General features: G+C 41.1%; 1 protein-coding gene across 1 annotated transcript in view; it reads right to left on the reverse strand.

Moving 5' to 3' along the window:
* The window catches only part of RAD54L2 (RAD54 like 2), a 63,844-nt gene extending 54,744 nt beyond the window's left edge, over positions 1 to 9,100 (reverse strand). The window contains exon 1 of the mRNA XM_035106070.2: positions 8,957 to 9,100. The gene's annotated coding sequence lies outside the window, so the exon portion shown is untranslated. The remainder of the gene's footprint in view (positions 1 to 8,956) is intronic.
* Positions 9,101 to 26,015: the final 16,915 nt, after the last annotated feature.

Consider the following 26,015-nt stretch of genomic DNA (forward strand, 5'->3'; position numbering starts at 1 on the left):
CCAAGTTAAACACACCTATTCTTAAATTAAATATGCTTAGCTATGTCCAACTCTGCATAGAATCAGGATGCACAGCCTCTTAAGATAACCAAACTACTGTACTAATTTTGCAACCATTAGAATTTAATAAGTCTCAGTGCTTTCTTTGGAAACAACTTCAAGCAACACAAAAACAGTAGCACTAAGTATTCAAAGAAAATAAGTAAACTAAATAGTCAACAATGGCCTGCCACAGTGATGTTGAACAACACTAGTGACTTAGAAGGAACAGACAGCAAATTCATTCTATCAGCCAATGATGCAGAAAGGGGAATAACCATAAATACTGTACAAGGAAGTATTTTAATACTGTACTGTACAAAATTGTTTTGAAATAATAACTTAATAGCACTGGGCTGCTATTGAACAAAAAATTCTTACTGCAAAGCAAAATATGCAAAATGTGGGCAAAGTGGTAATGTTCTAGCACAATGGACCATTAGATCCAGTCGCGGGCGACTCTGGGGTTGTGGCGCTCATCTCGCTTTACTGGCTGAGAGAGCCGGCGTACATGTGGCGTACATGACTAAGCTGCTTCTGGGTAACCAGAGCAGTGCACGGAAACACCATTTACCTTCCCGCTGGAGTGGTACCCATTTATCTACTTGCACTTTGTACTTTCGAAAAGGTTGGCAGGAGCAGGGACTGAACAACAGGAGCTCACACCGTTGCAGGGATTCGAACCGCCGACCCTCTGATCGGCAAGCCCTAGGCTCTGTGGTTTAACCCACAGTGCCACCCACGGGGTAGTCAACCTTTTTATACCTACCGCCCACTAATGCATCTTTCTTGATGGTAAAATTTCCTTACTGCCCACCAGTGCTCGATTGAAGGAGGATTCAGCCCACCTAGAATCCTGAAACGCCCACTAGTGGGCAGTAGGGACCAGGTTGACAACCCCTGATCTAGATGTTACAAAAGGTAGTCCACTGGCTTTGCATTTACAGACACATCCAATACAAAACACTGGAGATAACAGTGCCATTCTGCACAGCATTAATTAGGATTAGGTCTTTGTTGGAACATCAACTCTACATTGGTTGCTATATTGAGGATTAAATAATAACAACAACTAGGGCTCTTTTAAAATGTTTGTGGGATCTGTTGTGAACTGCCCTGAGATTTTCAGCTGAAGGGTAGTTTTACTCTTTAATACTGTTATTTATTTATTTATTTATTTATTTATTTATTTATTTATTTAATATCACTGCTACCACCACCACCACCACAAAAAAGGACACTGCACTAAAGTCTGTGGAGGATCTGGAAGGTAACAGAGTAGGATAAAGAACTGGTATGGTTATCTTAGGAGAAATGTTATGGGGTGGTGAACATGATAATAGTTTTGTGTGTGTCTAAATTCTATGAAAAAGAGACCAACTAGGGAAGAGAGTAGATAGGCTAAGAAATAATATATTTCATAGGAATAAGACTTTGGTAAGAAAAGAAAAGAAAGAAAAGAAAGGAAGCTCAATAACTTTGCCCCTCAAAAAGCTCAGCATCTTTTGTGTCCAGACAGAACAGACTGGATAACAAATAAAATGTTGTTTGATTGATATAATTCCTAGTAACACAATCACCCCCTTTTCACTTCTACATTTTGTAATGGGTGGACACACAACAACAACAACAACAACAACAACAACAACAACAACAACAACAAACAACAACAACAAATTTATACCCTGCCCATTAACAACAACAACAACAAATTTATACCCTGCCCATTGGCTGGGTTTCCCATACTCCCAATAAATAATTAGAGCCTCTATGCATTATTTAGGTTATAAAGCATTACAAGTGACAAGAGTCTTTGCTCAAACGTTGGCAGTAAGTAACATTCTAAAATGCTACCAGCCTTCATGCAAGTCAATAGAGCAAGACACTTCTGCATGCAATTGATTGCAGATTTGGCCTGGGAGCAATTTAAGTACAGTAGATTGGCTTTTACTGCAAAAGATCTGAGTATTCTCTCATTAAGAATCATTGCGTGTGCTTTGTTCAACTATGCCTAACATAGCAAGGGATGGAGTTAAATCCTATATGGTTAGCATATATTTTCTTCAGATGCTACCAAGATTGGTAGTCAAGCTGTATTTTACACTTGTACATCCATTTCCTCATCAAACATGTAATTTGAGTTAAAAATGGTGTGCACAAGATTGCAGTCTAAAACCTTCACTAATCTCTTCTTCGTCATCTGCAACTTTCTAAAAATGAATTGCCTAATGATTCTCTTTTCTCCAAACATTTCAGAATAAAAACTTGAAGTATCTCTTTTCATTAAGGCAAGAGCTTCAAGACCACCAGACAGTGGTTTTCTACAAAGGGTTTATTAAATATGTTCATCTGTGCAGAAAGAAGAAGTATGGCTTAACGTATTATTCTATAAATCAGTAGCTATTGGAATACTTTCATTGAGACTAAAAAAGTGACTCTTAATCAGACCTCCCATGATGAAACAATGCTCATTGGCGAAAGCATTTTTGTAAACATCTCCTTACTGAGGAAATGCATTATTTAAGATGGGGAAGGGCAACCTTTGTCTATCAAGGGCTGTGTTCCATTAGGAATAATCCACTGGAGGCCTCTGCATGCTGCTGGTGGGCAGGGCCGAACCAGGAAGTGGGCAGCACCACCTCCTTTCCCCGCTGTTGATCCCCTTTCTCCTTATTGCTCTCTTGCCCTCATATTGAAAGCTAAACCAAAAAGTAACAAGAAGGCAGGCTTAAATAACTCTAGAGTAGTTTTGTATCTTAGGTACAAATTTAGTACAGTACATAGTATCTTTTTTTTTGTTCCTTCAAATCAGGTATTAATGGAACCCTAAGGCAACTTTAAGCAGCATAATCGAAAGACACACTTTAAAACATTGTGTGGAGTAGATTAGTGTAGTGTTCATTAAAATGCTCCTGATAAATGAAACAGAAGGTATAAAAGAATGCGCACTACCATATCAGGAAAGAAACAAAAAATGCTTTTTAGATGTACAAGTCCCGCATGATGTGGAACTTTCAGACTAAACCTCCAGAGAAAACCTGATGCAGACAAATATTTAGTCCAGAGCACACACTTTGGGCTTTGCCCTACCCCTCTGCCTTCCTGTCAACACATCTAACAACAATACTCTTTTATAGTAGCCTATGAAGCACAGAACATTTTGAATGGGCACATTCAGCAACAGGATTTAATCTGATTCTCATAAAATATACCAGCAGGCTAATAAACCTGTCAAGAGATGTATCTGGAATGCTTCCCTTATTTTAGAGACAAATGTAGTGTTTTAAAGGAACCAACATTCTATATTTTTAAGAAGGCTCTAGACCAGCAGTTAGAACTGGGTCATACTCGGTTAGATGCTCCTGAATCATGGTAAACTGTAATTCATCCAATAGTGCTATAAGAGCAGGTGTAGTCCTTTCATCACAATCAGGAACTTTGCTGTCCAAATTATTCCCATCCCCCTCCATATCCAGCACAAACACATTGTCTTTGCCTTTAAAGCTATCCACTGCATTCCCTAACTTTATCTTCTTGTTTTCAGTATTTCCTGGTATATTCCAGCCTATGATTTTTGTTCCTTAAACTCTTAATACCCTGAGCTGTCTTTTGGTCTCTTAAGAACTCCAACATCCTTCCTTGCTAGGTTCTACCCCTGAAACTACCGGTAACTCAAAAGAGAAGTACACAATACATCTATTGCATTGGAAGGCTGTTTGGTTGAGGAATTGTCTGGTTTTGGAGTTGGGATGATCATTCCACAGCTCAAGTGCCACTACCAAAAAGGTCCTCTTCCTGGTAGCCACCCACCTCACTTCATTTGGCAGGAGCACCCAGAGTAGGGCTTCTGAAGAGGATCCTAAGGTCCAAGTAGATCAGGGGTTGGGGAACCTGAGGCTGGATGCCTATCTATCATGGATGCTTTAGTTGAAATTCCTGCATTACACAGGGTTGGACTAGATGACCATTGGTCTCTTTCCAACTCTACTATTCTATGAACCTCTAATCCATCGTCTCTACTTGGCCCATGAGGCCATTTCCCCCAAACCATGCCCACCTGCCATCATATGTGACTTCAAATGTGGGGCAGGTAGAGACAGGGGTGGATCAGCTGTAAAACCAAGTTCCCCATGGGGAACTCAATCATGCAGTCAATCCCTGGAGAAGACACATTTTAAGTCACCATCCAACAGCTGATCCACAGTGACTTCAACCCTACTGGATTGGCTGTGCGCCCAGGTTCCTCTATTGCACAACTGATCCCTGAGGAAAACAGCTTTGCCAACCATATGCTTCGTGCAAAGCCCCTGCAGTACAGTTCTCAAATGCCCAACAACAAGCTGGCTGTAAGTCACTTGGGAAGCACTAATGTTAGGGGATTGATGTGTGGGTTGTTCACCTGTCAAAGTTGGCCCATGGGGGGCAGGACAGACAGTGATCTGGCTCACTAGGCCAAAAAGCTTCACCTCCTTGGCTAGGCATATATGGCTAGGCATATTAAAGATACTGGAGTCCCAGTGCTCAACAGGGAGTTGCCAAAATCAGGTTACAATCATTTCCTTCATTGTCACAATGTGGTCATTTCTAGACTAAACAGAGCATTATTTTTAAAGCTTTTTTATTATTTTAGATTCTAAAGAAAATAAAAAAATTGTTACTGGTACATAGCAAGGAGATAATTAACATGCCTATTTGTCCGGCAGCAGTGTTAGTCTATGGAAGAAAAATAGATGGGTAATTTATTCCACTGATAGAGGAAAACTCCTTTCAGCAGCCTCCTGACTCAGAATGATACAGGGAACTGGAAACTGGATGAGGTTTACTATGAGCTAGGAATCCAGGATTTTTACATATGACCTGTTTTCAGTGCTATGGCCCAGAACTGAAGCATGAGAAGTAACAATAAAGAGAGTGGCTCTGAGCAAGTGTAGGCTGTTTTTTTTTTGCACCTAGAGTCTCTAACAGCCTTGCAGGCATCTAGGTTTACAAAGAAGCAAGTCCATTTTTCCAGAGACATAAGCCAGGCATATGCAACCTTGGCTCTCCAGATGTTTTGGAACTACAACTCCCATGATCCCTGACCACTGGCCCTTAGCTGGGGATCATGGGAGTTGTAGTTCCAAAACATCTGGAGAGCCAAGGTTGCCTATGCCTGACATAAGCACTAGTTGACAGTAGTGCATAAATTCAAATTCTGATCAGACAAAGAAACTAAATACGAATTAGACACATAATTTCATCCAACTGCTTTATTTCTACTACACTTTGAAAAAAGGCGGTACTGATATGAAGTGATGCTCTGTCAACAAGGAGCATGTGCAATGTTCATTTGCCTATAAACATTACAGAAACGTTTGCCAAAGTTAAATGGTTGACTGACTTAAGCTAGTAGTTTTTCCTTTAGCACAAGTTTAAAAGGTAAAGGTAAAGGGACCCCTGACCATTAGGTCCAGTCGTAACCGACTCTGGGGTTGCGCGCTCATCTCGCATGATTGGCCGAGGGAGCCGGCGTACAGCTTCCAGGTCATGTGGCCAGCATGACAAAGCCGCTTCTGGCAAACCAGAGCAGCACATGGAAACGCCGTTTACCTTCCCGCTGTAGCGGTTCCTATTTATCTACTTGCATTTTGACGTGCTTTCGAACTGCTAGGTTGGCAGGATTAGCACAAGTTTAGAGGTTGTTAACTTTTCACTGGCCCTGTTCTAAGTCTTTTAACAGCATCCTAATATTAATGACAATGTATGACCATAAAGAAAAGTGTGAATTTCAGTGGGTGACATCCAACATTACGTGAGTGAAATTGCATGATGTGATTCTGAAGCCCCCACCAATATTTGAAGCAGATTTGGGAGTGCACATGGGAGAGGGAGAATGGGTTCTAACAATGGTGTCCATTCTTCTAGCAAGTGCACACTTGTATTGCACCCAGTATGTCATTCCTAGACCATATCAACACATGAGCCTACAAGGTAAGGTAGACATGCAGAACACCTGCAGACTGCAGCATGTAGACCATGAAGAATCCTCCTAACTCCCCCAAACTTGGTTCATCTCATTAGTCCATATGGAGAAAAATCAATTTTAGATAACCTGCCACTACTCATATGCAAGTACTTTGAAAAGGAAACCTGAGGCGCGAGAGGTTCAGCATCATTTAGGGAAATGGCAACATTTGGGAAAGTATTTCAAAATTCCTGGAAATCACCAATAAGTTTTAAGCCACAAACTTGGAGAGAGCTGGGGGGATAAAAATCCCTAAGGAACCAACACAAAATTTCAGAAGCCCAGGAAACTAAATTTCTTCCATTTCTGAGATTATATTTAAGCAGTACTGTACTCATGCACATTTACTAGGGAGTAAAATACTTGCCTCCCAAAGGAAACGAAACCCACCTACATAAAAGACAAAGACTGAATTGGCCTAAAAGATCCTCTGCCCACCTGTGCAGAGAAGTGCCATGCTAATTAAGAAAGAAAATATTTTTGGCTCAGTATCTTTATTCCCATGCCTTATTGTAACTTAGCCTGTAATTAAGTCTAAGAATGTGCTACTGAAACAACATCATATTGTTCCCTGTTTACCCCTGCTGTCACTCCCCTTCCTCTGTTGTTTCCAGTGTGTTGAATTTTAGTTTAGACACTCCTTGGGGCAGGGATCTGCCCTCTTCCAGTTTGTAAAAATGCCCACACACACCAATGGTGCTATATAAACAACAGCAATCCTTCCACCTGTAGTGAAATGTCATTAAGCCAAAGAGTGGGAAGAAATAGAAAAGTAAGGCAAGTTCATATACTCTATGGGGGTATGGAAATGTAGATAGACACACTGACACAAAAGGTGGAAAGAGTTCCAGAGAAGGCTCATATAAGATAAAATAACTGGTAATTCCACATTTTGCTTCCCTTTTGGTTCTCTTTCATAAATATCTCTCTCACACAGAAACAAACATATAAAAGCAACATGCTGTTACTTTACTGGCTTCTGTTTTGATTAACTAGTTAGGGAATTAAGAGACAAATCGATTGCTTCTGCAGCTCAAGAGCTTTGCAGAAAACAATACCTCAAACTTATTTCTGCAAAATGCAATATATATACTGTACCAAGCTTATATCTGGGTATTTGCTTTACATTTCTAACTTTGGCTTCTCCACTTCTCAGTTCTATCTCTTGAACAACTCAATGTCATCTGGCCATTTTTCCTCATTTGTTTCCAGTACCTTCTCTGGCTTACCTACTTACTTATTTTCATGACTGTCCTAACATCCTGACATACATCTCTTACCATTTCTTTAACTACGGTAATACTACAGCATTAAAGATGGAGATTCTACTCCTCCCATCCCATGCTTATCTGCCTCTGACAAAGACAATTACCACAAGTACACATAGCACAAGCATCTAATCAAATTAATCTCATCTCTTTCATTCTCCAATTACATTCAGGCTACTGCCAGGTTCTCACACTTCATCAACACCATCATCTCAAAGATGTACCTTTCCATCTAATGCTAGAAAACTGAACCCTAATTAAACAAACAATCTGTCTTAAGTTTTATATAGAAAAGTTATTCAGTCAAATCATTAGGACAGTAATTCCTCTCTACTTCTGTCTCTCTCCACAAATTATTCAGTCTCCTAATCATTACCCTTACCAAGTTCCACTTTCTCAGAGCTGTCCCTTCACAGAAGCTTGTGTATCTCCTGTGCAGGTGAGATACCAAAAACAAAACAAAACAAAAAAAGTATTTCAACTGAGACAAAGATATGAATACACAAGGCAATTGTGTTTTCCCCCTTCCACACTACCAACCAAAAGCAACTGTCTCTACAGAAATTCATCTTTTGTCAGACTCCTTTACTACTTCCCCCAAAATACACTCATTTTTTAAAGGCCTGCCCCTCCCTGCCCTTTCTGTGTAGGTTGCGACCCCTAGAGGCAGAAAGCACGCTTCTGTACAACACCTACTTTACAGTACATGCTTAGTGGTAGTAATAGTTACAGCTTTAGGAAATTTTCTTTTCAAAGAACAGTGACACAAATGTGATAAGTAAGCAATATAGCCCAAAATAAAATTAAAGCAAGTCAGTACTAGCCACATTTAGATCAAGGGGGAGTGGAAGAAGTCAGAAAATCTAAAACAGGGCAAAGATCAAAAGACAGGCGGCCAGGTGCCATCCCACTTTGAAGTTTTCAAAGTTTTACCAGATTCCAACCTCTCCTTGCTAGTCACCACAACTGGTAAAGAAAAAAGAAAAACAAAGGATCTGATTCAAAGTTAATGTTGTAGCAAAGTCCCTCTCCAAAAAAAAAAAAACCATTTCTAATACTGTACCAATTTTTTACACCGTATAACATGCAAACGTTTTAGTACTTTCTTTTAAAATTCCAAGCTTTTCTGTAAGAGTTTGCCCTATTTTTTTAACTAACCCCCCATTCCAGGAGTATTATGCATGATTCCCTACTTTTTTTTCTCCGGTTGTCAGAAGACCTAGCGTCACTTTCCTGAGCATCCCTTAAAAGTCTCCATACCTCGCTGCCTTCATCTCCAGAGAGCCTCATCTCATTGTTCGGGGAAAACACTCTTCACGTGTACTAACTCCAGATGCACGCGCACACCCCTTTGGTGCTAATCTCGGTCCCCGGACCCCCCCTTCCCTCCCCCACCCCATGCCGGCCTCCCCGCCCCCGAGCCTCGGCTGAGCCAGCGCGGTAACCGCGCATTCCCAGGGCGCCGCCGCCTGGCCTCCTTCCCTTCCCCCTTCCCGAGCCTGGCTCTGCCGAGGAGAGCGGGGAGGGGCTTTGCCTCCCACCCCTGGGCCCATCCGCTCCCCCGGCGCCTCCATTTGTGTGCGGTCCCTCCCTCCCTCCATGCAGGCATCCCTGTCCGCGACTCCAGCCGGCGGCCGGCTCTCACCTCCTGGTGGGGCTGCGGGCCAGGCCGCGGAGGGAGCGGGGGCTGAGGCGCTCGGCGCGCTCTCGCTGGCGCGCCGGCCCCCGTTTACCCGCGTCGTTGTCGCCGCCGCCTCCGCCTCCTTCTCCTCGCTCCTCTCTCCCTCCGCTTGGGGTCCGCAACAGTAAAGCGTCCCCTCAGCTGGAGCCACCCAGAGGATCCCCCGGGCAGCAACAGGCGCTCCCGCAGCAAAGGTTCCGCGAGGTGCAGAAAGGTTCCCACATCCCTCGCAGCGGAGGGAGCGGGAGGGCGGCAGGGGCTGAGCGGGGAGCGGAAGGGAAGGCGAAATAAAACCGGGGAGGGGGGCGAGCAACAGGAACGCGTCCGTTACCAGTCTCCCAAGGGCGACGAGGGCACGTCGAAGAGCTGTCGCCGGCAGTGCTCGTGTTTGCAAGCCGGAGGCGGCCCTAGTAGGCCTGGAGAGAAGCACAAGATGTTTAGCGCCGTCTAAAAAACCATGTCGAAACCAAGACGTGAAACTTCACTCGGTTGTCCCAGGGCCAGTCTCTCTGACTTGACGGCAGCTTTTTTGGCCGGGAAAAGGACAGGTGGTGGGGCCATGTTAGCCCGTCAGAAGAAGAATCCCAAAATCAACGCTGGTGAAACGTACAAAATAGAAAAGTTGGCTATGAACACCGTAGGTCAACAGAAATAAAACACACACTAGAGGCCAACCAACATGTCACAAAGTAGCGAGCAACGTTTTCAGCAGAAATCGGAAAGAAAGGAAATCTACTGTTGGGATGCAAGGAGTGTCATGCAGTAAAAACAGATTTCAGGTCACTCTGAGGGCTATTGGGGCAAAGGATAATAGTTGTGTGTCCTTTTAAAAAAATCACATTGGGAACCATGATATTTGGAGAACCTCTGCCACTTTCCACATGAACCTGCCTGCAGACTGCATTTGTCTTCAGAGGCCTTGCCCCATCCTCTGCCACAAGAGGTGCTCAACTGGGACATGGGACAGGGCCTTCTCAGTTGCAGCACCCCAACCATGGAATTCTCACTCAAGTGGAAATAGATTTGCCCATTAACTGATATTTTCCCCCTGGCCCATTTCGTTTATTCCACTGTGATTTTTGCTGGTTTTAATTCCTACCTGCTTGTGTATCTGTGGTTATCTTGTTTTAATGCTCTGTTTTTTTAAACAGAACAAAAACAAAACAAAGAGAGGTAAAATATACCTCCGCTGGTGCTGCTGTGTCCACTGCAGACTCAGCCAAGCAGAGAAGTAGGACACACTCAGCACAGAAAATACAAAAACGGAAGTAAACAGCAGACATATAATGTCCCTAAAAATGTGCTACCAATCAGGGACCATATTTCTGACAATACCCACAAGCAATGCAATCCTTTCACTGTCTAATTAATGTATGTGCTCAATAATATATATATAAAACATAACACCCCTTCCTCCAGTGCTTCAACTCTACGCAAAGTTGGTGCCCTTACAGCTGCTTTAAAAAGGCTGGGGGGAATCTGATATCTATTCACTCCTTTGGGCCCCTATTGTGATTTCTGCATAGTTTCCCAAATTCTCCACTCTCCAACAGTTTGACTTCACCCCAAAGACACACTCCTCCATTGTCTCCCAAGACACATGGACATCAGCCAATAATAATACTTAGTTCTTTGGTCGTGCTTTTTCTAAGCCATCAAAACACTACTCACTAAACCTCACAACAACCTTATAAGGTTCAGTTAGCATATTTGCAAAAGCTAAACAAGTATCTTTATTTACAATTTACACCTGAATATGGATCCTAGATACAGAAGTTCCACTTGAAAATGTATGGGAGTTTATTAATTCAGATTTTAAGGAAAGTTAGTAGGAAATGTAAATACAGATGGTTTGATTATAAATAAAGGGATTCGTTTAGCTTGAGAAAATATGCTATCTTACATAAAACCATATTTCAAACCTATAAATATCCACATCATTATAGCAATGACATAGGACACTCCTGTGCATTTAGTCAATAGGGGGTTTGCACATCTAACCCTCTGCATCTGTTTTCCTCTCCCCTGTGGTTCTGCAATCCCTACTCATGCAGAAAGTATCAAATTGCATTCACATGGTGAGGTTTTATTAAAAAGAATAAGATGGTGGTTTTCACATTGGCTTTTCTCATCAAAATAGTGACCTCCTAAAGAAAAAAAGACAATTAAATCTGATTGGCTTTTCACACACTGATCTTGAAGGGATTTTGTAACTATATACCTAGTTACTAGACCTTCATATTAGATTATGCTTCATGAGAAATCCACTGGAGATAATGTCTGTTAGACTGTTGTTTAAAGTGTTACATAAAGGTATTGTGTGTATGAATATACATTTTAATGTGTTGTTATTCAGCTGCACCAACTCAACCTGAATGGTTTGTCTGCAGTTGTTCCCTCCTCCAGGTATTTGGCTGTTTAAACATTGCAGTTTGCTTGAGGCACAAGCAGAAAGGCTCTGGATGATAGGTGTCAACCAATGGATTATAGTCCTGCTGTGGCTGGGTGGTGACAAGCTTCAGTATACCATAATTTAAAATAGTTCATTGGAGAGATCTGTGAGTTGTTGAGGACACTCCCAGCCCATGGACTTGTAACCAGTGCTGTGGCAGATCACCCTTTTGGAATACGCCAAAGACAAGGGTGTCACCCACTTCTTTGTTTTTGTGTTGATTGGTAATGTGTCTGGGGGAGGAAATGTTTTTTAAAAAAATTATGCATTTTTACAACTATTGTAAATACATAATACATTGTCAATCACATATCCATTTCCTAAGGACTTCCCAGTCCACCTCTCTGTCACATCCTATGTAAATCCTGATCAACTGCATTTCCTGATCTCCCACCCATTTTTATCTCAAAGCTTCCTTTATTTGATATTATCTGTGCCTCATATATTTACTCCCACTTGCAGGTTGAATTGAATATTATATCCTCTAAGATATTCTCCAAAACACTTCCACACTTCTCTTAACTGTGTCTCATCTTTATTTCTTATTTTTGTGTTGTTGTTGTTTAGTCGTTTAGTCATGTCCGACTCTTCATGACCCCATGGACCAAGCACTCCTGTCTTCCACTGCTTCCCACAGTTTGGTCAGACTCATGTTGGTGGCTTCGAGAACACTGCCCAACCATCTCGTCCTCTGTCGTCCCCTTCTCCTTGTGCCCTCAATCTTTCTCAACATCAGGGTCTTTTCCAGGGAGTCTTCTCATGAGGTGGCCAAAGTATTGGAGCCTCAGCTTCAGGATCTGTCCTTCCAGTGAGCACTTGGGGCTGATTTCCTTAAGAATGGATAGGTTTGATCTTCTTGCAGTCCATGGGACTCTCAAGAGTCTCCTCCAGCACCATATTTTTGTGGTAATAGTTGCTAATTCTGTATAGTCTATCAATTTATTCTGCCAGATTGCTTTTGCAGGTACATCTTATTTCTTTCTTTCTTTCTTTCTTTCTTTCTTTCTTTCTTTTTGCATAGACTATTCTAGCTGCAGTGGTCACGTATAAAAAGAGGTTGAGCGCCTTCTTTGGTATGTCATAACTTATTATCCCTAGTAGGAAGGCATCTGGTCTTTTGGGAAATGTGAGTTTAAATATATATTTTTAATTCTACATGGATAATTTCCCAGAACCCTCTAGTTCCTTCAACCCTGATGCATATGTGGACCCTTTTCTATACATTTTCACCAATTTGCTAGGTGTCAGGTACCACCAATACATCACCCTTAAGTTTTCCTTAATAAAATAACATGCTGAGAAATTCATGGTTTCCCCCCATAGTTTCTCCGAAGCAGTCATTTTTATATTGTAACCAATATGTAGCCCATTTAATCATTGTTGTCTTAACCATCTTGTCTTTACACTCCTACTCTAATAATAATTTATATATTTTAGAGATTAGATATTTTAGATGATTATGGTTGCTACCTGATGACAACTGAGAGCTCCAAGGGTGAGTAGTATGTTATTTTACCCCACCTTTTAATGTGAGCTTAATTTGGGGAGGCAGCAGCAGAAGTGAGACTACTGCTACTACCAATAAAGACATGCTTGTATATTTTGTAGGTAGGCTGGTTGTCTCTTGTTTTTCTGTATTTTGGACTTGCTAGTAGTTATTATGGTCTCATATGTTAATATGGATCTTTACTAGGATATCTTACCTAATAGTTCTTTGTGGCTCTAAAACGTGGAGTTTTTATTGTATTTGGCTTTTATTTGTTGTGATATTTATAGGATGCTGCTAACCACTCAGATGTTTATTCTGTTGGTGAAGTGGTGGTATATAAATAAATGAAATGAAATGATTCTCCCAGAAGCATGCTGCACTGCCACACACTGTGTGCTTTCTTAAGTAACGGTGAGAAGCAGAAAGGAAACAGTTGCTCTGGTACTTGTGCTGTGGGACAACATTCTAATGATCCCAAAGTGTGAATGTTCAGTGGATAATTGCTGCCCAGCAAACAAATATTCACCAAGTTTTAAGCTACTTATGCTCCTTATCTGCTTCAGGGCACATTGTCCCAGCACATTTCATACTTGCCCTTAAGGGAAAAAAATACTATGTAAATATTCCTTTGACCCGTGGTCCTGCAGCAAGAGGCTATACGAAGCACAGCTTAGGTGAGATAGCATTCAAAAGAGGATGGCTGGTGGCTGCTGTGAAAATCACTAAAAGGATCCTTCCTTTCTTCCTTTGTCTTGATAGATATACATTTTACCCTGACCACAGCTTTTATATGCCTGTCAACTACAATATGAGTCAGTATTCAAGACAATATCAATTACAGGCATTAGAGGATGTGAAGGTAATTAAACACAAATTATTTCCCTGTCTGTTAAGCTGTTCAAAAAAATGCCAGAAAATGCAGCTGGTGAGTTTTGAGCTATCACGGTCTGGTACTATGCATGTTTATGCATAAGTAAGTTCCAATGATTTCATTGTGAATTGCTCCCAAGTAATTGTACTTATCAATTGCAGGTTCAGAGTCAGTGGTAATTTACAAGCTAGAATTCAGCCACATTTTCATTTCTGTAAATCATTTCAAATAACTACAGTATGTGAAACTATAAAGTGTCATTCAAGAGAGGACATTTAAATCACCTGTTCCAAATTGAGATAATCATTGAAGTATCCTCCTGCAGAGAAGTCTGGATGCATTAAAATGATTGACAAGAATGCACATTTGAAATACTGGAAGTTTGTTTCCACCTAATAAATTTTATCAAATATTTTTTTAAAAAACCCTAATCTAAATAAAAACACAAACCAAAAGGAGGAAAAGAAATACTGGAAGTTATCTGAAGGGTCAAAGGAAATAGTGAGAACTGCAAATGTCAATTGACATCACTGGGCTTCATTGAAATAAATGTAAGCTATAAATAAAGCAAAAAATGGCTTGTGGGAAGGTGTGGAATCGGTCAATATGATAGACTCCAGAGACAGGAAAAAATGATGAGGAGTAGCAGTGGCAGAGCTTGAGAGACTGGAATAAAGGTCCATGTTAGTCAAATTTCAGGTCTGGGACTGAAATGGGGCCACCGGACAGGGCCTGTTATTCCAGTCCTAGAGCCATCATTGAAGTCCCATGTCTTAACAACATAAGAACCCGGCTGGATCAGTCTCAGGGGCAGGGAAGAATTGCTGCCCCCCCCAACTTCTGCCCCCGTAACACCCTGGCTCTCACCAAACTCAGTAAGAGCCAGGGCATTCTGCACTGAGCTCGGTAAGAGATAGGGGGCAGGGAAGACAAGTGGCAACACCACGCTTCGGAATGCCACCCTCTTGCAAGTGGCGGGATGGGCAGAGTGCCACTTCTTTCACTTCCACTGCCTGGAGTGGGTGCTTCACCCTGTCTTATGGGTAGGCTAGCCCTGATCAGACCAAAGACCATCTACTCCAACATCTGGTTCTCACAACCTCACTCTCACTGGTTGTGCTTTCCAGCAACTGGTGTTTAGAGGCATATTGCCATCAATTAAGAGGTAGCACACAGCCATTGTGGCTAGTAGCTACTTATAACCTTATCTGCCATTAGGCTGATGGGAATTTTAGTTCAGAAACATCTGGAGGGTCAGAGGTTTCCCACCCTTGATGCAACATCTTTTCTTAAGAAGAGTCTGGAGAATTTGAAAACTTACCACATTTTGGTGGTGTTCTGACTGGTACAAGTACAGTATAGCTATTGCCCAGCTATGGAGTTTTATCCTGGCAATACCCTTCATTATTGCTATATATTGCTATATCTCTAGGGTGATGTTCCGCTCCTCAAGATAGTGAACACTGTTACAGAGGTGCTTACTTCCCTCTAGAGGTGTTAGGGGGGACAGCAACTGTGAGCGGATCTACTTGCAAGAGAAGGAGAAGGAGAGAGAGATTAGCCTTGCTATGTTGAACAGCAAGCTGGGTTCTTCCTCCATATGAATAATAGACATGTTGGCAAAAAGCCGGGCTGCCCTTTCACAGATTCACTTGCAGGCTCTTCCCCTCCTGCTAGCAGGGCAGGTTTCAAGGAAGGGCTCCAATAGCTGGGTGAAGCAATTCATTTTTTCATAGCAAGTTTTTAAACTGTTTAAAATTATTGTAACCCACTGTGGGACCTTAGGGTGAAGGGTGGGTAAATAATAATAATAATAATAAATAAATAAATAAATAAATAAATAAATAATAATATGTTGGGGGGTTGGCTGAAGTCCAGGCTGGAATTACTGATTATTAATTAAGCTTTGACCATTGGCCCTTGGGGGAAATTTCGCCCATCACTCTGTGAGGGAAGGGCTGTAGTTGAGCGGAAGAACATCTGCTTGGCATGCAGAAGGATCCAGTTTCAATCCTCGATATCTCCAGAAAGTGCCCTGAGAGACCCTACCTGAAACCCTGTAAAACTGCTGCCAGTCATTTTAGTCGATACTGACTTAGATGGACCAGTGGTCTCACTCAGTACAAGGCACTTTCCTATGCAACACAGTGCAATTGTATATTCTCTTCCTATGGTCCTTCGCCAGTTGTGCATTTTGCTTGCCTCAGTTTCTAGTCCTTAGCAAAACAACGTCAAACCTTTGGTTACGTAAAACATGCTCAATACCCACACATCAGGTCTAAACATGTGCTAGTCTCAGTTTCACAAAGTCTAAGACTACTACTGTGTCATAGATCCACTATCTTGTTACATCACATATGTACTACTGATGAAGCCCAGGATAAACAAGGTTAATATTCTGGAAATCCTTGTCTTAGACTTTGTGAAAGGATTCTGTGGAACTATAACAACTCTTCTTGTGGTTTGCGTGGACCTAATGAACAGACGCAGGTGGAGCTGACACTAGCACATGTTTGGACCTGATCCATGAACTGATTAGAGTGTGAACTGATTTACTGACTCTTCTGCTTTTTCCGTTGTATTTTATGACTTATTTCTGTTGAAATCTATAATATGATACAGTGAATTATATACTTTATTTATGCAAGAATACAGCCGGTTACGTCAGTTTCTAGTCCTGCTTCTAACCATGTAAACTTAGCTTTCATTCAAAATATACTGAACCTGCCACCACGACTCCATCAATGAGTGCATTCATTTGTTCCATCAGATGCAGAGCATACTTTTCATTTATCCACCGTGCTCCAAAAGTCATAGAACCAATTCCACCTTAGAAAGAAAGTTAATTACATTTGCTTTGTAGTATTTGCAAGGGCAATTTCCAATGCTAACGCTTTTTAGATTATGCCTTTGAGGTTTCAGGTGACTTGTGGATGAGCACATTTTCATATTTCTTACCAGTAATAATTTATATAAAAGATGGTTTTACTCATCACTTTAACTCATTGATTTATTTAACCTCTAGCAATCTGGTAGATTAATGCTTTATTATGTGCTTCCAGGTGTATTTATTTACACCCCACATTTTTTCACTGTTGCAAAAGGCTAATATAACCAAAATTTAATTGAAAACATATGCTGTAAGGCTACAGTCCTGTCCATACTTCGCTGGGACTCAGTGGGGCTGAGTTTTGAGTAAAGTACAGAAATCACTGTGAAACAGCTAAAATATGAAGGCTATACAATCCATTTAGAAGGTTTCCTATGCAAAGTCCTACAGTATTTAAATGAGTGGGGATTGCACAGTTGGAATAACTGTGTGTAGTTATACCACTTATGGGTAGGGCTAGGAGAGAACCCAGCCTGAAATTCTGGAGAGCCTTAGCCTGTCAGTGCAGACAGTACTGAGCTAGATGGACCAATGGTCTAACTCAATATAAGGCAGATTCCTATATTACAAATACATAATATAAATGTTGTTGTTTAGTCGTTTAGTCGTGTCCGACTCTTCGTGACCCCATGGACCATAGCACGCCAGGCACTCCTGTCTTGCACTGCCTCCCGCAATTTGGTCAAACTCATGTTCGTAGCTTCGAGAACACTGTCCAACCATCTTGTCCTCTGTCGTCCCCTTCTCCTAGTGCCCTCCATCTTTCCCAACATCAGGGTCTTTTCCAAGGATTCTTCTCTTCTCATGAGGTGGCCAAAGTATTGGAGCCTGAGCTTCACAATCTGTCCTTCCAGGGAGCACTCAGGGCTGATTTCCTTAAGAATGGATAGGTTTGATCTTCTTGCAGTCCATGGGACTCTCAAGAGTCTCCTCCAGCACCATAATTCAAAAGCATCAATTCTTCGGCGATCAGCCTTCTTTATGGTCCAGCTCTCACTTCCATACATCACTACTGGGAAAACCATAGCTTTAACTATACGGACCTTTGTCGGCAAGGTGATGTCTCTGCTTTTTAAGATGCTGTCTAGGTTTGTCATTGCTTTTCTCCCAAGAAGCAGGCGTCTTTTAATTTCGTGACTGCTGTCACCATCTGCAGTGATCAAGGAGCCCAAGAAAGTAAAATCTCTCACTGCCTCCATTTCTTCCCCTTCTATTTGCCAGGAGGTGATGGGACCAGTGGCCATGATCTTGGTTTTTTTGATGTTGAGCTTCAGACCATATTTTGCGCTCTCCTCTTTCACCCTCATTAAAAGGTTCTTTAATTCCTCCTCACTTTCTGCCATCAAGGTTGTGTCATCTGCATATCTGAGGTTGTTGATATTTCTTCCGGCAATCTTAATTCCGGCTTGGGATTCATCTAGTCCAGCCTTTCGCATGATGAATTCTGCATATAAGTTAAATAAGCAGGGAGACAATATACAACCTTGTCGTACTCCTTTCCCAATCTTGAACCACTCAGTTGTTCCATATCCAGTTCTAACTGTAGCTTCTTGTCCCACATAGAGATTTCTCAGGAGACAGATGAGGTGATCAGGCACTCCCATTTCTTTAAGAACTTGCCATAGTTTGCTGTGGTCGACACAGTCAAAGGCTTTTGCATAGTCAATGAAGCAGAAGTAGACGTTTTTCTGGAACTCTCTAGCTTTCTCCATAATCCAGCGCATGTTTGCTATTTGGTCTCTGGTTCCTCTGCCCTTTCGAAATCCAGCTTGCACTTCTGGGAGTTCTCGGTCCACAACACATAATATAAATACTTATACATAATATAAATACTTAATATAAATACTTAATATAAATACATAATATAAATACTTATCTGCAACTCACGTACACCACAAAATATTATTATTGTTATTGTTATTGTTATTATTTATAGACCTCCCTATACCTGGGGTACTCAGGGCGGTTCACAGAATCAAATCAAGATATAAAACCACAAAATACATAATAAAAATAAAAACAACAACCCAATAGCTGCCGCCCCCCAGTGTAATTCCTTATAGGCAGGTTCCAGGTATTACATATTAAAACAGCTTTATTTCAAACTGTAGGAATTTGCTCCCACAAGAGGTAGTGATAGCCATCAACTTGGATTGCTTTGAAAGAGGGTTAGACAAATTCATGGAGGTTATCAATGCCTACTCACCATGATGGCTGTGTTCTACGAGCCATCAGAGGCTGCAAAAAACCTCTGAATGCCAGTTGCTGGGAATCACATGCGAGGAGAGTGCTCAGGTCCTGCTTAATGGTTTTTGTTTAGCCACTTTTAGAACAGGATGCTGCCATAGATGGGTCATTGGCCTAAATTGGCAAGATCTTCCCATGTTGTTGTGGAGATGAAGTGGCAGAGAGGAATATGGGATGAAACCGAGAACAGTTCAAGGATGGGTATGAAATTATGTTGGAGGTATATAAGAGTGAAATGGAGGTAGGAGACACCATCATTATATGTAAAAGGCAGGTGTGTATAGCAACAAGAATGAGATCTGTGGTCTAATTAGTTTTAATCACAAGGGTTGGGGGAAGGCATGGTTTTTAAATAGGATAGACATTGTGCTCAGATCCTGCTTGTGGGATTCTCATGGGCATCTGGTCGTTCACTGTGAGAACAGGATGTTGGACTTGGTGGGCCACAGGCCTGATCCAGCTGGTTCTTCCTATTTTCCAATAATCTTGCAGGGTTCTTAATGAACCAGTGCAGACAAAGAACTAGAGTGATTGTTGAAAGCCTCTAGAGTGATTGTTGAAAGCCTCTATCATAGAAGTAAGCACTGCAAACTATGGCAGTCCTAAAAATAAGAGGAAGAATCGTTCTGTAAATCAGTTTTAAACCTACTCAGACATGCTCAAGTTCTCTCATCCAAGCTCCTCAAGAGAACATAATAGAAATAGAAAACATATAGAGAATAGAAAAAATGAATTAAAGTCTTAGGTCATTTTCATCTAAGAGGCTGAAAAGATGCAAACTATTTAATTCAGAAGGGACATCAAGAAGAGCAGGCATGGCAGATAATAAATGAATAGCACTGAAAAGACAAATTGAGTTCTTTTCCTTCGTTTAACCTTTGCATTAATCAAGAGCATAAGGCAGATTCAAAACCAATAATGTGCAAAGTAATAGAAGGAAGTTTTAATAGTGTATTTTATAGTTAACGTGTGGGTCAAAATGACATATGAAATATAAGGGGAAAGTGTTAGTACAGTATATTGCAGAACTGCTAAAACAAGTTACAGGGGGGGGGAATAACTTGGAACCCTGTGTTTTAAAACAAACATAGGGAATGCTGCCTGCACTGGGAGAAACCTCATTCTATGGACAATAGCCATATTCACAATAAAGATGTTGCATAAGGTAAGCATTGGTACATTTCAGTTTAACCTCTCCTTGGTTCTTTGACAATAAACCTATCGGGCCATTTCCCTTCTGCTGTAGAAATCCACTTTGGGACAGTTACATTGTCCTTCATAGTAGATCAGTGTCTTGTGGGTCACCCCTAAAACCTGTTGTATTCAGTGTGATTGCATAACAGTAGATTATTCTTCTGGGTCAAACTTTGCTTTGAGCTTATAGTCACATAAATTGTGTTCTGGCCTTATTGTCAGCTCACATCTCATGGGACCGAAAATAAAATAATAATAATAATAATAATAATAATAGTAGTAGTAGTAGTAGTAGTCTAGTAGCACCTTAGAGACTAAGTTTGTTCTGGGTATAAGCTTTCATGTGCACACTTCTTCAGATACACACAAAAGCTTATACCCAGAACAAACTTAGCTTGTCTCTAAGGTGCTACTGGACTATTTTTTATTTTGACTGTGTCAGACCAACACAGCTACCTACCTGAATCTAAATCTCATTGGACCCTTCATTCTCTGCAATGTTCCTCTCAAGCAAAAGGCTCTATCTTGGCTTCCACTTGCCTACTGAATACAGGATCCTTGGCTGAGTCACATCTCCACAGCATACATTATATTTTTGCGCTGGCCTGGACCTCTCATTGAATAAAATCTCCTGAACAAATGACCTGTAGCACAAGATATGGGACAGGACAAACCTACCGGTAATGCCTATGCTGGATGAGTCTTTCAGGCTGAAATATACCGGTACTGTCTAGCAAATCTGAAGCTTATTTGACCTTCTCTTGCTCTTTGTTTTCAGGGGAATGCCATTTAAGAATAGTAGAGCATGTGGAAGAATCTGTTTCCTGTTTTGTAGGCTCAACACAAAAAGAAAGAGAAAGAAAGAAAGAAAGAAAGAAAGAAAGAAAGAAAGAAAGAAAGAAAATTTTACCAATTGGCTTTGAGTTCAGGACAAACCTCTCCATCCTTTGATATTCATGAATCTGTATCACAGAAGAACAGCTGGCAAAAGTGTGTTCTGAATACAGGGCTTTATGATATGCACCCATTGGGATAGTCTTCTGTTCTCTTCCTCCTTTCCCTCATTGTTAAATGCATGTGTGGCATTAGTGGGGAAATCCACCTAGAACACTTCAGTGCCCAAAGTTTACAAAAAAATCATCTCATATCCAGCATAATCGTTTAAAAATTCATTGTGCACCAATGTGTCTATTGGGATATATACAACCTATCCTGCAGTATCTTAATTTTCAAAGGCTTCTTGTGAAAACCAAAGAAAGAAACATGCTTACAAGAGAATATCTGGCTTTGTGACATCAGAATGGAATCTGGTGATAAAACACATGTTTGAAGAAGGCAAGGTGGTTGTAACAGAAGAAAAACCAAATGAAACAAAGTCATCTGCCACCAAGAAAAAGAGTTGCCGTCTTCTCTTAATGCTGAACCAGCCTAATCAGCGTTAATCAACAGGTTTTCCCTCTAAAGGTAAATATAAAATGTTATGTGAAATACAGCCTTCTGCAAACTAGAAACCTTATGGGAAATATGTTTGCTACTGGGTGTACTCTCAATAAGGAGTCATAGTGAAACTTAGGTATTTATCCGACAATTGCACCTGTATTATGTGTTTTCAAATGCCTGTTTGGTGAAGCCACACACCTTACATTTTGGGGCATAAACTTGAAATCCCTGGGCATCTTTGATCTACTCTTTTAAAGGTGTAGAAAAGCCCTAGGAACACAGGAAGCTGCCTTATACTAAGTCAGATCATTGATTAATTTAGCTCAGTACTGTCTACACTGAAGAGCAGTGACTTGAGAATTTTAGGCAGGAGTCTGTTCTCAGGCCAGTGATGCTGGAAATTGTGCAACTAGAAAAAGTACTCTACTGCATCTTGGAAAATGTGCAATCTGTACGAACATTTAGAACAGTGGGAGTGTCTAGAGATCTCTGATTTGGGAGACAAATGCTTGCATGCTCTCCTTCCCAAAATAACGTAATCTTCCTCTTCAGATAACTCCTTTGATAATATCTATTTAACTTAACACCTGTTAATCTGATTACACCTCTAGACCTTTTTGCTATTGTTTTTGCTTTATTTTGGATTCTTCTTCCATGTTCTGTTGTAGTGATTTTTTCCAAAACAGAAAATTTTGTGCTTCTTCCCATTTTGCACTCATCTCTTTTATTCTTTCACTCATATTTCATTCTCTTCTATTGTTTCTGGTCTAATTTTCTGCTCAGTCTTGATCTTTTCCTAGGTAAGGTATTGCAGCAGGTGATGGCATCTCAGCTCGAGGTTTTCCTGCAGAAAACTGAATCTATTACCTACTTCAATCTGGCTACCAACCTGGTATGCTCATAACATTTATCCCAAGAAGGGTGTAGACTAAGTACACACCTTACATCTAAAGCACATGGCTTCTTCACCCAAATACTACTGTGAACTACAGTTTACATCTCATGGAATTACAATTCCCACTACTGTTAACAAACTATAATTCATAGGATTCTTTACTAGAAGTCATGTGCTTTTAAAGGTACCTAAATTGTATGGTGTGTAGGCAGCCTTAGACCAGGTCAGATGAGACCTAACAAGCTGAAACAACCCAAGCAGTATGGGGGTTCCTTCTGGCAGCAGGAAGTGTTCCAGTTTGGATGACTGGTGTTGGGAGGGGTTGCACACTTTCTGAAAATGCAGGGTCACAGCTTGGGGATGTTCTGGACCTGGCCTTAGTTGTATACAAGAGTGCCTTTGCACATGGAATGGCTCCCTGAGCACACTATATCTGGGTGATTTTAGGGGAGCAGCAAAGATGGGGCTTCTTATGACTTGAATTTTAGAACAGATTATGCTGCTGTTTTTAACTGCTGTATCTATTCTATTAGTTTAGTTTGCATTTTAGGGGTAGTATTTTAAATTGGTGAGTTGTAACATGCTATTTTTTTGGGACGCGGGTGGCGCTGTGGGTTAAACCACAGAGCCTAGGGCTTGCCGATCAGAAGGTCAGCAGTTCAAATCCCCGCGACGGGGTGAGCTCCCGTTAGTTGGTCCCAGCTCTTGCCAACCTAGCAGTTCAAAAGCATGTCAAAGTGCAAGTAGATAAATAGGTACTGCTCCGGCGGGAAGGTAAATGGCGTTTCCGTGCGCTACTCTGGTTTGCCAGAAGCAGCTTAGTCATGCTGGCCACATGACCCGGAAGCTGTACGCCGGCTCCCTCGGCCAGTAAAGCGAGATGAGCGCCGCAACCCCAGAGTCGTCCGCGACTGGACCTAACAGTCAGGGGTCCCTTTACCTTCACCTAATATGCTATTTTTATACATAAATGTAGAAAATACAATAAAAATGATAATTCTGTATCTGACATATAGTATTCAACATCTGACGGGTTGCATGCAATAGCAGTTTACATTTGACAGTGTCTGATGGTTTCTACAGAAATGAACAAATGTTGTATTAACGTCCGTCAGTCATTTAACCAAAAGTCAGATGATGATGGCAGATTCTGAGTCCAAACTTTAGCTCATCTCTACTAAAGGAAGTACAGAATGAAGTGATATAATCCCTGGCCCATAGGCTTACTACATACATAGATCCGAATTAGTATACTGGTTATCATACAAATGTGCAATAAATATTTCATGCACTATAAATAATATCTAATCTCTCTCAGGAAGTTAATTCTAGTCATACCTGGAACAAATAATAATTATAGCCACTTAAAAGTCCAGTTCGATGAAACCTATGTCATGGATTGCTGTCTCGTTCTATGTGCACTTACTTGAGAATAGGTCCCACTGAACTCTGTAAAGATGCACAGAGTTGGGCTGTTACAGAAGGGAGAGAGAAGTGGTTCAGATAGCAGCTGTAATTTTGCTTTATAAGGATTACTTACTATGCAAACATAACCATGTCTACTCAGAGGTAAGTCATATTTAATTCAATGGGGTTTACACCCACATAAGTGGGGTTAGGACAAGTGGGGTTAGGACTGCAATCTTAGACAGAATAACATACAGAGAAATGCTGTGGATTTTTGTTGAGCAGCAAGAGAGTTCAATAGGTCTTACTATATCTTTGTATTAATTATCTCAGAGGAAATTACTTTCAATATGTTTAATTTGATGTTGTGAATGAAAATAAAAGCGAGGCACTGGAGAGGGTGAATGTAATTGTTAAATTTATTTGTAGAGAGAGTTTTATTTAATGTTTCTGTATTATTGACTCTGAAATCAATAAAACACTAAATTACAAAAAAGAAAAAAAGGTTGCAAATATGGACACAACAGTTTAATTTGATGGTGATGGTCAGGTTTGGGTGACTCACAATGTAGCTTATTAACCAATTGGTTAATATTGTGATTGCATTATTGATATGTAGTGGTGTTTATTGCTGAAGGATTTTGTTCATTTATGCACTGTTAGCCACGTTGAGCACTATCTTACAATGGCAACGCCAATACTATGATGTTTGAAATGTCCAGAAAAACAATTGGGACCATGAATAATGGGTTGTTCCTCCTAATTTTAATTTGTATGGTTCTTGGAAGAGCACTTGTGAAGTTCTGAATGCAAAGCAGTATTCTGTGCAAAAGTGTATTCATATTTTGAAAAGGAACAGCCATAGATATATATACTATATTCTTATCTCCTATTTCTCTGCAATGTTAACAGCACTTAAAGCTGCAATTCTGTATATACTTATGGATATGGGATATATGAGACGCAGGATTGCACTGTAAACCAATTAATTTCAATGGAATCAGGTATACCTAAATCCATATAGGATTGAGCTATTATTTGGAACAACTGCTTTTCTCCATGTTAGAACCTGCATTGGAACTTATAAAAAAAGAGAATTTGAGTGCACGTCTTCTCATAATACAGGTCTTATGACTATAGATGAATGTAAACTAGAATCCTAGGTTTAAAAAGTTGCACAGTTGGGAAACAACACAAAACACATTTACTAGTGTGTAAGTCCCATAAGACCACAATAGAACCTTCAGGTAAACATATTTAGGAAATGGCCACTAGCTTCCCAATGTCTGCTTTGTACATTATTTAGTTCAGAGACAGGCGGAGTTTAGCTGCCTTGGATCTACTCAGTTAGATCCAAACTCCAAGATCTACCGACCTGGGCCAGGCGCAAAAGATACATAAAGGTAAAGGGACCCCTGACCATTAGGTCCAGTCGTGACCGACTCTGGGGCTGCGCGCTCATCTCGCATTATTGGCCGAGGGAGCCGGCGTATAGCTTCCAGGTCATGTGGCCAGCATGACAAAGCCGCTTCTGGCAAACCAGAGCAGCACATGGAAACGCCGTTTACCTTCCCGCTGTAGCGGTTCCTATTTATCTACTTGCATTTTGACGTGCTTTCGAACTGCTAGGTTGGCAGGAGCTGGGACCAAGCAACGGGAGCTCACCCCGTCACAGGGATTCGAACCGCCGACCTTCTGATCAGCAAGCCCTAGGCTCAGTGGTTTAACCACAGCGCCACCTGGGTCCCAAAAGGTAAAGGGACCCCTGACCATTAGGTCCAGTCGTGACCGACTCTGGGGTTGTATTCTTTAATACAGTAGTGTTAAAGAACAGGGTGTCTGTGAGCACATTCTGAGCTCGATAATTGGTTTTTAGTACCAGAAGTGAACTCAGCTCTGTCAGTTCACCCCAAAATTAAACCATTCCAGCAACGATTTAGGGGGGGGGGAGGGAAAGCAATTTTGTCATTGCTAACCTTAAACAACCTATTGCAAATCAGCCAGAGATCTACCAGATCCCAATCTACCTTCTGCCCATCCGACATTTAGCACATGGTAGGTTGGCCTTGGATTTTATGCATTCAGGTGAGCTTTACAGCAGCTGTGGAGCCAGTGCCCACCTCTTTCCTTCGCATCTC

The sequence above is a fragment of the Zootoca vivipara genome, chromosome 2 (genome assembly GCF_963506605.1).
Source record: "Zootoca vivipara chromosome 2, rZooViv1.1, whole genome shotgun sequence".
NCBI lineage: Eukaryota > Metazoa > Chordata > Lepidosauria > Squamata > Lacertidae > Zootoca > Zootoca vivipara.